General features: G+C 46.3%; 1 protein-coding gene across 15 annotated transcripts in view; it reads left to right on the top strand.

The window, feature by feature from the left end:
- PITPNM2 (phosphatidylinositol transfer protein membrane associated 2) overlaps positions 1 to 12500 on the top strand; it is a 280414-nt gene that overhangs the window by 47581 nt on the left and 220333 nt on the right. The window contains exon 1 of one of the 15 annotated variants that reach the window (XM_056821844.1): positions 7419 to 8709. The exons of the other annotated variants lie outside the window; for them this stretch is intronic. The gene's annotated coding sequence lies outside the window, so the exon portion shown is untranslated. Of the gene's footprint in view, positions 1 to 7418; positions 8710 to 12500 lie in introns of those variants that run through there. 15 annotated transcript variants of the gene reach the window in all.

Genomic DNA, 12500 nt, shown 5'->3' with positions numbered 1-12500 from the left:
TGAGCTTACCTTAATAGTCAGCAAATAGATGAAAAGTTAAAAGCACTTATCAAGATTACAAAGCAGGTTGATCACATGGGTTAACGGGGGCTGTGACTGGGAAAGTAGACTCTAAGCGATCACCCTCCTAATGCAAATATTAATAATATGGAAATAGGTCTTGATCAATGGCACATGTAAAACCCAGTGGAATTGCGTGCCAGATACGGGAAGGGGAAAATATTCTAAATCATCTAATTAAATAAAAGAAAAAAAAAGTAAAGTCTACTAAAAAAAAGATTGCAAAAGCAGGAAAGATTTAAATGAACTGATGCAAAGTGAAATGAGCAGAACCAGAAGGACATTGTACACAGTGGCAGCACTATTTCTTGATGAACACCTGTGAATGACCTAGTTATTCTCAGCAATGCAGTGATCCAGGACAATCCCAGAAAATCATGATGAAAAATGCCATCTGCTTTCGGAGAAAGAACTGATAGAGCTTGAATGCAGACTGAAGTATATTATTTTTTACGTTCTTTCTTCTTTTTTTTTAATTTAAGATCTCTTCCATAAAATGATGAATATGGAAAACTGTTTTAGATTATTACACATGTTAAAAAAAAATCTATACCAGATTGCTTACCATCTTAGGGATAGGGGAAGTCAGAGAAGGAGTCAGATGGAGGGAATTTGGAACTCAAAACTTTTAAAAAAAGTATGCTCAAAAATTGTTTTTTACATGCAATAGGGGAAGAAATAAAATATTATTATTATTTTGAATCAATACTGTGTATTGTTTGCAAGGCAGAAGAGTGGTAAGGGCTAGGCAATGGGGGTTAAGTGACTTGCCCAGGGTCACACAGCTGGGAAGTGTCTGAGGCCAGATTTGAAACTGGGACCTCCCGTCTCTAGGCTTGACTCTCAATCTACTGAGCTACCCAGCTGCCCCCGTATTAAAAAAAAGATTGCACAGCAAAATCCTGGTGTACAAATTCCTGAAATTACAAATAGGGTCAATGAAAAGAGTACACATTGAGTCAATGTGGCTTGCATAGAAGGAACCTGTGTTGAAGGCTACTCATGGCTCATGTACTACAGGGTTCTGATGTTCCTCTATTCCTCGTCCTCTTGCAGTTTTTTCCTGGAAAGTTTTTGCTGTGATAGTGGTTCAGCTGAACTCTTTGCATTTTCCCCTCCCAGTTGCTAGGTATATTTTTCCCTTGAATCCATAGTTGACTCTCTTCTCTGCTGCCAGGGACCATGTTCCTTGAACCTGCTTTCTGCCTCCAGTTTTCCTTGGGCTCCTGCAAGGAGGCATTGCCACAGGAGAGGAATAGAGAGAGAATCTCTGCCTCCTTCCTCTCTGAAAAGATAAGGGGGCTGGGAATTCGAGAGAAGATTATGTCGAACTGAATTAGTTCATTAAGGAGCCCACTGAGAGAGAAGAAGTAGTGCAGGGGAGATGGCGGAGTAGAGTCGAGGAGTCCAGGGATTGGATGTTGTGCTTAAAGAGTAGGAGCTGGTAAGCGAAGGCAGAAGCCAAAGGCTACATAGTCAGAGAAGATGTTAGGATGTGGGTGCCATATTGGGTCCTTTGGAATCTTCATTGAATACTGCGGAGATGAGTTTTAAGTCTTTCAAACTTGTTTTTAAAATGTTTTTGCGTACATTGTTCTAACTTGGTTCTAGAAGGCCACTTTTCTTTGTTCATTCAAGTCTGCCTAGGTTTTTCTTTCCCCCCATCTCTTATGGTAGAATAGTATTTTATTAGATTCATATACCATCGTTTACTTGACCACTTCCCCATTGATGATCCTCCTTTAATGTTCAGTTCTTTGCCAGTATAAAAAGAGCTGCTATAAATATATATTTTTGTACATATGAGTCCCTTTCCTCTTTGCTTTTGAGTAGAGGCCTATTCATAGTACCATTGGATCAAATGGTATTCACGGTTGAGTGACTTTTGGAACATGGTCCCAAATTGCTTTCCAGAATGGCTGGACCAATTCAGAGCTCCACCAATAAAGCATTATGGTGTCTGTTTTCCTGTAGATGCCAAACATCATTTTCCTTATGTTCTTCTTTGTTAAGCTGATAGGTGTAAGACTGAACCACAGAATTCCTTTCATCTGTATTTCTCTAATTCATCAATTCTCGAACTCTTTGGTCTCAGGATCCTCTACATTCTTAAGAATTACTGAGGATCCCCCCCCAAGAGCTTTTGTTTCTATGGGTTACATCTTTTGATATTTATCATACTACAAATTAAAATTGCTAATAGTATTATGAATACAGTTATGTGATCAAAGTCCATTTTTATCGAAGAGGGAGTATCTAATCTTGGAATAATCTCGGCTTCCCTTCCAGTTCAATCAGAGACTTTCTTTGATGTTTCAGAAAGAGCTAACAGGGGCATTTCTGATAGAGAGCCAGGCCTAGAAATGGGAGGTCTTGGATTCAACTCTGGCCTCCAGACACCTCCCAGCTGTGCGACCATGGGCAAGTCAAATAACCCCTATTGTCTAGCCCTTACTGATTAATCCTTCTAAGACAGAAGATAAGGGTTAAAAAAAAAAAAGAGGGATAACTGGGAAGATGATTCTACTTCCTTAGCATATTAATACTTCATTATTTCAATTCTTTCTCTTATTTTTTTTTTAAGCCCTTAACTTCCATCTTGGAACCAATTGACTTGCCCAGGGTCACACAGCTGGGAAGTGTCTGAGGCCAGATTGGAACCCTAAGACCTCCCATCTCTAGGCCTGGCTCTCAATCCACTGAGCCACTGAGCTGCCCCTAGAAGTGTTAGTTTCTGAGGTGATCCATAAAGAAATGAAAGCCTTCAGCAAGCAGAGCTGAGAGACAATGAGAAGGAACATACCAAAGCCCCCCAGCACCTGAGAGCCAGAGGGAGAGACTTGGATAGAAAAATGGAAAGGAAAAAAAAGGAGAGGTGAGGGAGAGACAAGAGATAGAAATGGAGACAAAGAGAGGGAGAGAGACTGAGAGGGAGAGAGACTTTTTAAAGGTCTCAATGAGTAGGAGTTTGGAAAATAAACTAGGAACACATGGATGAGCTTTCTGCTCCCTACTGGAGATCCTTTTAACAACCACCAAGAAGCAGGGCAGGATGTGCCAATATCTTTGACCCATGGGACCACCAAGCAGGGAGTAAGGCAGATTGATCCTTTTCTCTCATTGTCTGTTCTCTCCCCCCCCTCCCTCCCCCCTCTCTCCCCCTTCTCCCTCTCTTCTCTCTGTCTGTCTGTCCCTCTCTCTTTCTGTCTCTCTGTCTCTCTGTCCCCCCCCTCTCTATCTCTCTCTCTCCCCCCTCCCTCTTTTCTCTCTGTCTGTCTGTCTGTCTGTCTCTCCCTCCCCCCTCTGTCTCTCTCTCCCTCTCTCTTTCTCTCTCACCCCCTCCCTCTTTTCTCTCTGTCTGTCTGTCCCTCTCTCTCTTTCTCTCTTCTCTCTCTGTCCCTCTTTCTCTCCCTCTCCTCTCTCCCTCCCTCTCCCTCTCCCCCCTCTGTCTCTGTCTCTGTCTCTCTCCTTTCTCTCTCCCTCTCCCTCCCTCTCCCTCTCTCTCTCTCTGTCCTCTCTCTCCCTCTGTCTCTCTCTCCCCCCTCCCCCCTTTTCTCTTTGTCTGTCTGTCCCTCTCTCTCTCTCTCTCTCTTTGTCCCTCTCTCCCCCTCTCTGTCTCTCTCTCCCTGTCTCTTTCTCTCTCCCCCCTCCCTCTTTCTCTCTGTCTGTCTGTCCCTCTCTCTCTTTCTCTCTCTCTCTCTGTCCCTCTTTCTCTCCCTCTCCTCTCTCCCTCCCTCTCCCTCTCCCCCCCTCTGTCTCTGTCTCTGTCTCTCTCCTTTCTCTCTCCCTCTCCCTCCCTCTCCCTCTCTCTCTCTCTGTCTCTCTCTCCCTCTGTCTCTCTCCCCCTCCCCCCTTTTCTCTTTGTCTGTCTGTCCCTCTCTCTCTCTCTTTGTCCCTCTCTCCCCCTCTCTGTCTCTCTCTCCCTGTCTCTTTCTCTCTCCCCCCCTCCCTCTTTTCTCTCTGTCTGTCCCTCTCCCTCTTTCTCTCCCTCCCTCTCTTTCTCTTTCTCTGTCTCTCTGTCTCAGTCTCTCTCTCTCTGTTTTCACCCTATCTCCCCTCTTCTCTCCTCTTCCCCTCCTTTCTCTCCTTTCCCCTCTTTCTCTCTTTGTCTTTCTGTCTCCAGCCATACTATGTTGGACCTGGAATCAGGAGAGCCCTGAGTTCAGATAGATCCTAGATCCTTCACTCTCTAAATCTTCAACCCTGAAGACCCTCAGTCTTATTGTCTGAAAAATGGGAATGACAATGACACCCTTCCTTCCTCCCAGGTCTGTTGTGAGGATCAAATTAGAGAATGAGAATGAAGGGAAGGTGCTCTGCAGACTGAAAGCAGTTCCTGTACTGCTCTGATTATCGTAAAAAGTTTATTTGCTTTCTTAAGCTCTAGAAAAGTTCTAGGAGTGCCCAGTTACCCACCTTCTTTCCTTCCCAAATCCCTGCCTACTTTAGTATTATAAATAATATATGCAAAGTTCTTTGTAAACTCTAAAGCACTATGTAAATGGGAGCTATTATCATAGGATCAGAGGCTTCTATGAGGACCTCAGAGACTTTCTAGAGCAACTCCCCCCCCCCCCCCCCATTTTACAGATGAGGTAAACAAGACTCTGGAGTTCAGGAGATTTGCCGAAGGTCATCATAGAACTTAAGTCTGGAGGGGACTTTAAAGAAGATCCAAGTCTAAACCCCTTGATTTCTAATTAAGTAAACTGAGGCTCAGAGAGACTGTCAGACCCCAGGCGCAGTCAGCTGTTAACTAAAAATGGAGAAGCTGGGATCAGGTCCTCCAACTCCAAGTTCAATATGCTTTTCTCTCAATCACCTTCGTTGCCAAAATATGGCCACATAAGCAGGGAGGAGGTTGTTTCTTTGGCCCTCCAAACTACATACAGAAAGATTTTGTTCCCGACGCTCTGCCCCTTTAGTGGGAAGGGGCCTCATAGGCCATGGAATCCCCCCTTCAGCCTTGAACGTTTCCCAGCCTTTGGCAGCCATTGCCAGTGTCTTAGGGGTAACCCAGGAGTTCAAGGCCTCTGAAGGTGGCCTATTCCATTGCTGGACACTGGCCCTAGTTCTCCTCTCAGGAGGTCACACCTTTGCCTGTAGACAACTAACTTGTCACTATTAGTAGCTTAGAACAGAGAATTTCAGGGCTGGAGGGGCTCTTAGAACAGAGAATTTCAGGACTGGAGGGGCTCTTAGAACAGAGAATTTCAGGGCTGGAGGGGCTCTTAGAACAGAGAATTTCAGGGCTGGAAAGGCTCTATAGAACAGAGAATTTCAGGGCTGGAGGGGCTCTTAGAACAGAGAATTTCAGGGCTGGAAGGGCTCTTAGAACAGAGAATTTCAGGGCTGGAAGGGCTCTTAGAACAGAGAATTTCAGGGCTGGAAAGGCTCTTAGAACAGAGAATTTCAGGGCTGGGAGGACTCTTAGAACAGAGAATTTCAGGGCTGGAAGGGCTCTTAGAACAGAGAATTCAGGGTTGGAAGGGCTCTTAGAACAGAGAATTTCAGGGCTGGAAAGACTCTTAGAACAGAGAATTTCAGGACTGGAGGGGGCTCTTAGAACAGAGAATTTCAGGGCTGGAAGGGCTCTTAGAACAGAGAATTTCAGGGCTGGATGGGCTCTTAGAACAGAGAATTTCAGGGCTGGAAAGGCTCTTAGAACAGAGAATTCAGGGTTGGAAGGGCTCTTAGAACAGAGAATTTCAGGGCTGGAAGGGCTCTTAGAACAGAGAATTTCAGGGCTGGAAGGGCTCTTAGAACAGAGAATTTCAGGGCTGGAAGGGCTCTTAGAACAGAGAATTTCAGGGCTGGAGGGGGCTCTTAGAACAGAGAATTTCAGGGCTGAGGAGGGCTCTTAGAACAGAGGATTTCAGGACTGGAGGGGCTCTTAGAACAGAGAATTTCAGGCTGGAGGGGCTCTTAGAACAGAGAATTTCAGGACTGGAGGGGCTCTTAGAACAGAGAATTTCAGGGCTGGAAGGGCTCTTAGAACAGAATTTCAGGGCTGGAAGGGCTCTTAGAACAGAGAATTTCAGGGCTGAAGGGCTCTTAGAACAGAGAATTTCAGGGCTGGAAGGGCTCTTAGAACAGAGAATTTCAGGGCTGGAAGGGCTCTTAGAACAGAGAATTTCAGGACTGGAGGGGCTCTTAGAACAGAGAATTTCAGGGCTGGAGGGGCTCTAGAACAGAGAATTTCAGGGCTGGAGGGGCTCTTAGAACAGAGAATTTCAGGGCTGGATGGGCTCTTAGAACAGAGAATTTCAGGGCTGGAGGGGGCTCTTAGAACAGAGAATTTCAGGGCTGGATGGGCTCTTAGAACAGAGAATTTCAGGGCTGGAGGGGCTCTTAGAACAGGGTATGTCAGAGCTGGAGAGGCTCTTAGAACAGAGAATTTCAGAGCTGGAGGGGCCTTAGTAGAGGGGAATATCAGAATAAAGAAGGATTGGTAAGTAGAGAATTTGTCAAAAAATCAACTAGTATATATTTAGTGCTTACTGTGTCTTAAGTACTGGGGGACAGAAAGAAAAGGCTGAAGCAGCCTGTGTCCTCAAGAAGTCTCCATTTGAATGGAGGAGGCAGCCTGTGTATGCACACATGCAGCCATACACGTGTATATATGCACATACAAGATGCACACAGCCTAGAATATTAGGCCTGGAGGGTCTTTAAAACAGAGAATGTCGGAACTTAGACTCACATTTCACTCTGAATTTTGCAGGCTTGTTCATTGTACATTGTATGTATGTTGTCCCATGGAACCTTCCAGTGTTTTTGGACTATAGATATTGTCCCCGATTTTATTTATTTATGTTTAAACAGAGGAGGAAGCTGTGGGCCAGTGAGCTTATGGGGACTCTTCTTTGGACACACAGCTAGTAGGTGGTCTTGTAAGATGTAAGAGAAGAGAGGTTTTACATTGACAAGAGATCAACTCTGGGAGAGATGAGCTGAAGAGAGTGGAGGAAGGGAAAAGAAAAAAGAAGCTGAGAATTCTAAGAGAGAATCAGAAGCCTGAAGATCCAAGTGGCAACTCACTTCCAGCTGGGAGCCAGAGGAGGGAGGGCGGATTCCTGAAGCTGGGAAGAAGCCTATTTCTTTGGAGATCTACTATCCCTTCTGAAACCCTGAATGCCTCCACTGAGACCTTCAGTTACAGCAACCTACAATCCTCAAGGGGGACTGTGGATTTGGACTTTTGGGCAGAACCATTCACAGACTCCATTTCCTAAGGTTTCCCCCTTCCCTTCTCTCTCTCTCTCTCTCTCTTCTCTCTCTCGTCTCTCTCTCTCTCTCTCTCTCTCTCTCTCTCTCTCTCTCTCTCTCCTCTCTCTCTCTCTCTCTCCCCCTCTCTCTCTGTCTCTCCCTCTCTCTCTCTCTCCCTGTCTCTCTCTCTGTCTCTCTGTCTCTGTCTCTCTGTGTGTCTCTGTCTCTGTCTCTCTCCCTGTCTGTCTGTCTCTGCCTCTGTCTCTCTCTCTCTGATCTTTCCCTGGACTTACACTTTCAAGACTTAGTTAGCTTGAGAGTACGGACTAAAAAGCAGTTGGCAAGAAAGAGGGGGTCAAGACTGAGAAGCCTTGGACCTCCAGACTTTGGAGGCCCAACCTGCTAGAGGAGAAAATCATTAGGGTCTCCTCTTGCCCTCCTTCTTCTTCCTTCTCCTTCCAACTTCAACTTAAATAAATTACTTGACATTTAGGATTTGGGGTTTGAACCCATCTTTAAACTACATAGCATAGGAGATCAAAGATTTAGGAGTCATACGTCTCACCAAGAGAGGGTTTGGCTCTCAGACCCCAGTGAAATCGAGACCGTCTGACCAGGGAAGCTGACATCTTTCCTTGGCCATTGGGCACCCTAAGCCTGGGAGGCAAAGATACAAGAGAGTATCTTGTCTCTCAAAGACAGATTTGATCTCAGGAGCCTCTGAGGGAGACATCTTGCCATCTCATTGGGGCAATCCTACTCTGGTCTTCTGTTCTCCATCTCCCAGATAATATAGCTGTGGAGACATATTCCTCTTCCAGGAGGACAGGACCTGGCTTGCCCATAAGTAAAAGAGGAGCGAGCCCTATCCCTTCACTTCCTTTCTCATCCCTTTTCCTTCCTTCTTCCTTCCATTCTCCTGCTTTACAAAGGCCAGTGCTTTCCCCACCCAGCTAGGCTAGTTTCCTGTCCTGTCCATCCTCCCGTAGGTGGCCTCAGTAGCACAGTCCTTTTGTGAGATAGCAGCTAATCCTCCTGGGGCAGATCAGTGGGTGGCCCAAGGGCCTTGGCCCACGGATGGCACATCTCTAGAATTCTGGGCAGTAAAAGACAGGGGAAAGAGAACAGCCTCTCTCTTTAGAACTGCTATAAATGTGAAATATTATCATCATCCCCTAAGGAAGGGGGGGTGGGGGACAAGGCTCAGTATTTATTTTTAGAGAGAGGCTCCTTGCTCAGAAGGAACACACAGACCTTCCATGGGGGCAGTGAGAGTACCGCTGGAAGGCCAGGCTGCTGCCTGCCACCAAAGGCTCACCCAGGATGGGAGCATCCGAGGGGTCAGGCCGATGGAAACTTGGGGGCTGAATCGGAGGGAAGCTCGTTTGACAGCGTCCAGTGGAAGTCATTGATTTCCACCGGTGCTTCTCACCCTTGTGAGTGAGTAATATTACAGCTGTTTCCTATTTTTGGAGGGGCCGGAGGACTGTGTGGGGAGGAGGAGACTGGGGAGAGGGCCACGGGGTGTTGGTGAGATGAAGGAAGGGGAGGGGTCAAACGTGGTCACTTTCTTCCTGTGACCTTCACAAATAGATGAGAAGTTTCCTCTGCGACTCTCAGGCTTTGGCCTTCTGGTCCTTTATTTTCCACTGGTGTTGTCGATAGATAGAGCGCTTGCTGATTGCTCCTCTGACACTTTCTAGCCATGTGGCCTTGGGCATGTCAGCCTAACTTCTCATCCGCAGCTTCCTCCTGTGTAAAAGGGGCCGGTATTACTTGCATTCTCCCTCACTGGGGTGTTGTGGGGTGATATCATACTGTGAGACTGTAAAGAGCTTTGCAAACTTTAGGAACATTCCCGAAATGTCTGTTGTGATTATTACCGGTGTAGAATAGCTCTCCATCCTGGTGTGTTATCACTCTGCTAGAGAAGTCCTGTCTCATCTAAGCCCGTTAATAATAGTAGCATAGGGGATGGGAAGGGACTGGTAATTTAATTGGCATTAAGATTTCCCAGGTGAGGAAACTCTCTTTGCCAAAGCAGATCAGGCCCTTCTCTCCAACTGGCCATCTTAGAGTTTCCTAGAACCTGGCAACAACAATAAAAATAATAGTAACAGCCAGACCTAGAGAAGGGAGGTCCTGGGTTCAAATCTAGCCTCAGACACTTCCTAGCTGGGTGATCCTGGGAAAGTCACTTAACCCCCATTGCCCATCCCCTACTGCTCTTCTGCCTTGGAACTAATACGCAATGTTGATTCTAAGGTGGAAGGTGAGGGTTTTAAAAAGTAATAATTGTTACAGCTTTTCAAAGGTGATCTAAATTAACTCCCCACATTGTATACTATAAACAATCACTCTAGTGCAAATATCAATAATATGGAAATAGGTCTTGATCAGTGACCCGGTGGAATTGCTCGTTGGCTATGGGAGGGGGTGGGAGAGGGGAGGGAAAGAACATGAATCATGTGACCATGGAAAAACATTCTAATTTAATTAATTTAATAAATAAATTAAAAAAAAATTAACTCCCCACTGTCTCTGGAGCTATCCTGAGGATGCTGTCAGCTGGCTAACATCTCAGTGGAGTCACTGGGCAGATGTCCTCAGAATACTAAAAAGAAAAGAATAATAGCAGGATAGCATCTTGCGCTCACCTGCACCCTGTTGAAAAAAATGAGAATCAGAAGCCAATTGAAAATCACAGTCTGGGGGGCAGCTGGGTGACTCAGTGGATTGAGAGCCAGGCCTAGAGATGGGAGGTCCTGGTTTCAAATTTGGCCTCAGATACTTCCTAGCTGTGTGACCCTGGGCAAGTCACTTAACCCCCATCGCTTACCCCTTACCACTCTTCTGTCTTTCTAAGATGGAAGGTAAGGGTTTAAAAAAATAATAATAGTCTGAATAGTTATAACAATAGTTCATATTTGGGGATCATGCTAATGCTTGCAAAAGCACCTTTTTTGCATTATTTCATTTGAACCCCTCCCCCCCCCCGAGTTACTCAGATTTTCCCCATTTTTCAGATGAGGAAACTGAAACTCGTGTTACTGACTTATAGGATCATAGAACTCGAGGTAGGTGGGATCTCAAAAGTCATTTGTTCAAACCATTGGTTTTACAGATGAGGAAACTGAGGCATAGAAAGGATCCCAGGCCTAGACTGGAAGGGATCCCCAAAGATGAGGAAAAGAAGATCCCGGGAGGCAGGCCTTTGCTCAGTCACTCAAAGAGGAGGTATAGCATCAAACCTAGGATGTCTTGACTCCCAATGTCTGGCTGCCCAGTGCTCTGTAGAGAGCAGGTGCTTTGTCAACATTTTTCCTATCTGGATGGAGCATTTTCTGGCTTGGGGGAAGAATGAGCGCCGGGCAGGTGTGAGCCAGGCAGAGGGTGAGGAAGGCTGGGGCACCTTCCTGCTGCTGTCTCAGAGGCAGTGAGGAGCTGAGGCTCTTGATATAAGACAGGCAACCTGTCTGGGAGGAATGGAGCCTCTGACATCTGTGGGCTTCATAAAAACCACATTTTCAACTGACACGGGCTTCCTGTGGGAGCGTCATCGTGGCTTTACAGCTCGCTCCCTCCCTGGCCCTCCCACCTTCTGGCCCCTGACCCTGGCTCCTGAGGAAGGGGGAGGCAGCTTCACATACTGTCACCCTCTGGGGCGCCAGTTCCAAGGTTGCCTCTTTTCTTTGCCCATCCCTCCTGTCTCCTCCCCTCCTTTCTCATCTTCCTTCTCTCTCCTCCTCTCCTAATTCCAGATTAAAAAGTTGGCTCGCCTACTCCCTTGTGGTTTGTCTGTGATAGACAGGGCCTGTCACCAGCTGGAGTTTATTAGGGCCACCTCCGCACTCCAGAGAGGCTGAGGAAGAAATGAGGAAAGGCCAGGGAAGAAGACTGCTGTGGACCAGTTCTTTGACCCCAATCCAAATACTTCCCTCTCTGGGCCTCAGTTTCCTCATCTGTAAGAAGAAAAAGTAGCTAAACTATGTCTAAAGATGCCTCTCTGGTGCCAAGATCCCAAGGTGAACCTTTGCCAACCCAAGTGTGCACTGAGGGAATTTCTTGAATGAAGAATACAAAAGGAGCCAGATTCCTGCTTTCTGTTTCATGGCTGTCCACTATCTCAGTGCTTAGGACAGGTGGTAGGGTGCCAGAGGCTGGCAGAATTGTGAGGGCTGCTGGGTCCTTCCTCTGCTCCAGGGCCACTTTCTACAGGCTTTTCCATTTCTCAGCTTCCAATTCTTCATCTACAAAATGAAGGCATTGGACTCCAATGGGCCTTTCTAGTTCAAAGGGAGGCTCTGGTTCTTATGTTTGTTGTTGAAGCGTGGATTCTTCTGGAAAAAGCTCTAGCCATCCCTTCTCTGACTTTATTTATTTTTCCTCCTCTGGTTTTAGAATGATCAGGTTTTCTTTTGTTTTAGAGTTGGCCTAGACCTAGAGTTAAAGGCTTCTTGTCCAAACCCCACCACTTTATAGGTCAGCAAAAAAAAATTGAGACCTACAGAGGATAAGTAACTTGTAAGCCCATAAATCTCTTTATGGGGCAAGGAGGAACCTCAAAGGCCCTCTAATCCAACCCCTTGTTCTCTCCATCTAAAGAGGCTGAGGGGGGGCAGCTGGTGGCTCAGTGGATTGAGAGCCAGGCCTAGAGATGGGAGGTCCTGGGTTCCAATTTGGACTCAGACATGTCCTAGCTGTGTGACCCTGGGCAAGTCACTTAACCCCCATTGCCTTTAAAACAAACCTTTACCTTCCATCTTGGAATCAATACTGTGTACAATTTCCTGTGTACAATAATGTGTACCCCCATTACCTAGCCCTTACCACTCTTCTGTCTTGGAACTTTCAACATGGAAATCTAGAAATTCCCTGTTTATTTAGTTTGAGTGTGTAGAAACCTCAGGTTTTGACCTTGTCACAAGAGAGGCTCCCCCCTGAGGGAAGGTCCCACTTCACCCAGACAATAGAAATCCACTTCAGGTGGGAGGCAGATCCCATCCGAAGTCAAGTAGCTCTTTTGTCTCCAGAAGCCTTTCCCAGTATATCACACCCTTACCGAGGATTGAACTTGGGACCTTCAGCTTGTGAGACTGACGCACTACCTACTGTGCCAAAGCTGAAGTGGATGTCTATTGTCTGGGTGAAGTGGGACCTTCCCTCAGGGGGGAGCCTCTCTTGTGACAAGGTCAAAACCTGGGGTTTCTACACTCAAACTAAATAAACTG

The sequence above is a fragment of the Monodelphis domestica genome, chromosome 3, assembly GCF_027887165.1.
Source record: "Monodelphis domestica isolate mMonDom1 chromosome 3, mMonDom1.pri, whole genome shotgun sequence".
Classification (NCBI taxonomy): Eukaryota; Metazoa; Chordata; class Mammalia; order Didelphimorphia; family Didelphidae; genus Monodelphis; species Monodelphis domestica.
The sequence above is the reverse complement of the archived record's forward strand: the minus strand, read 5'-3'. Positions and strand labels throughout refer to the sequence as shown.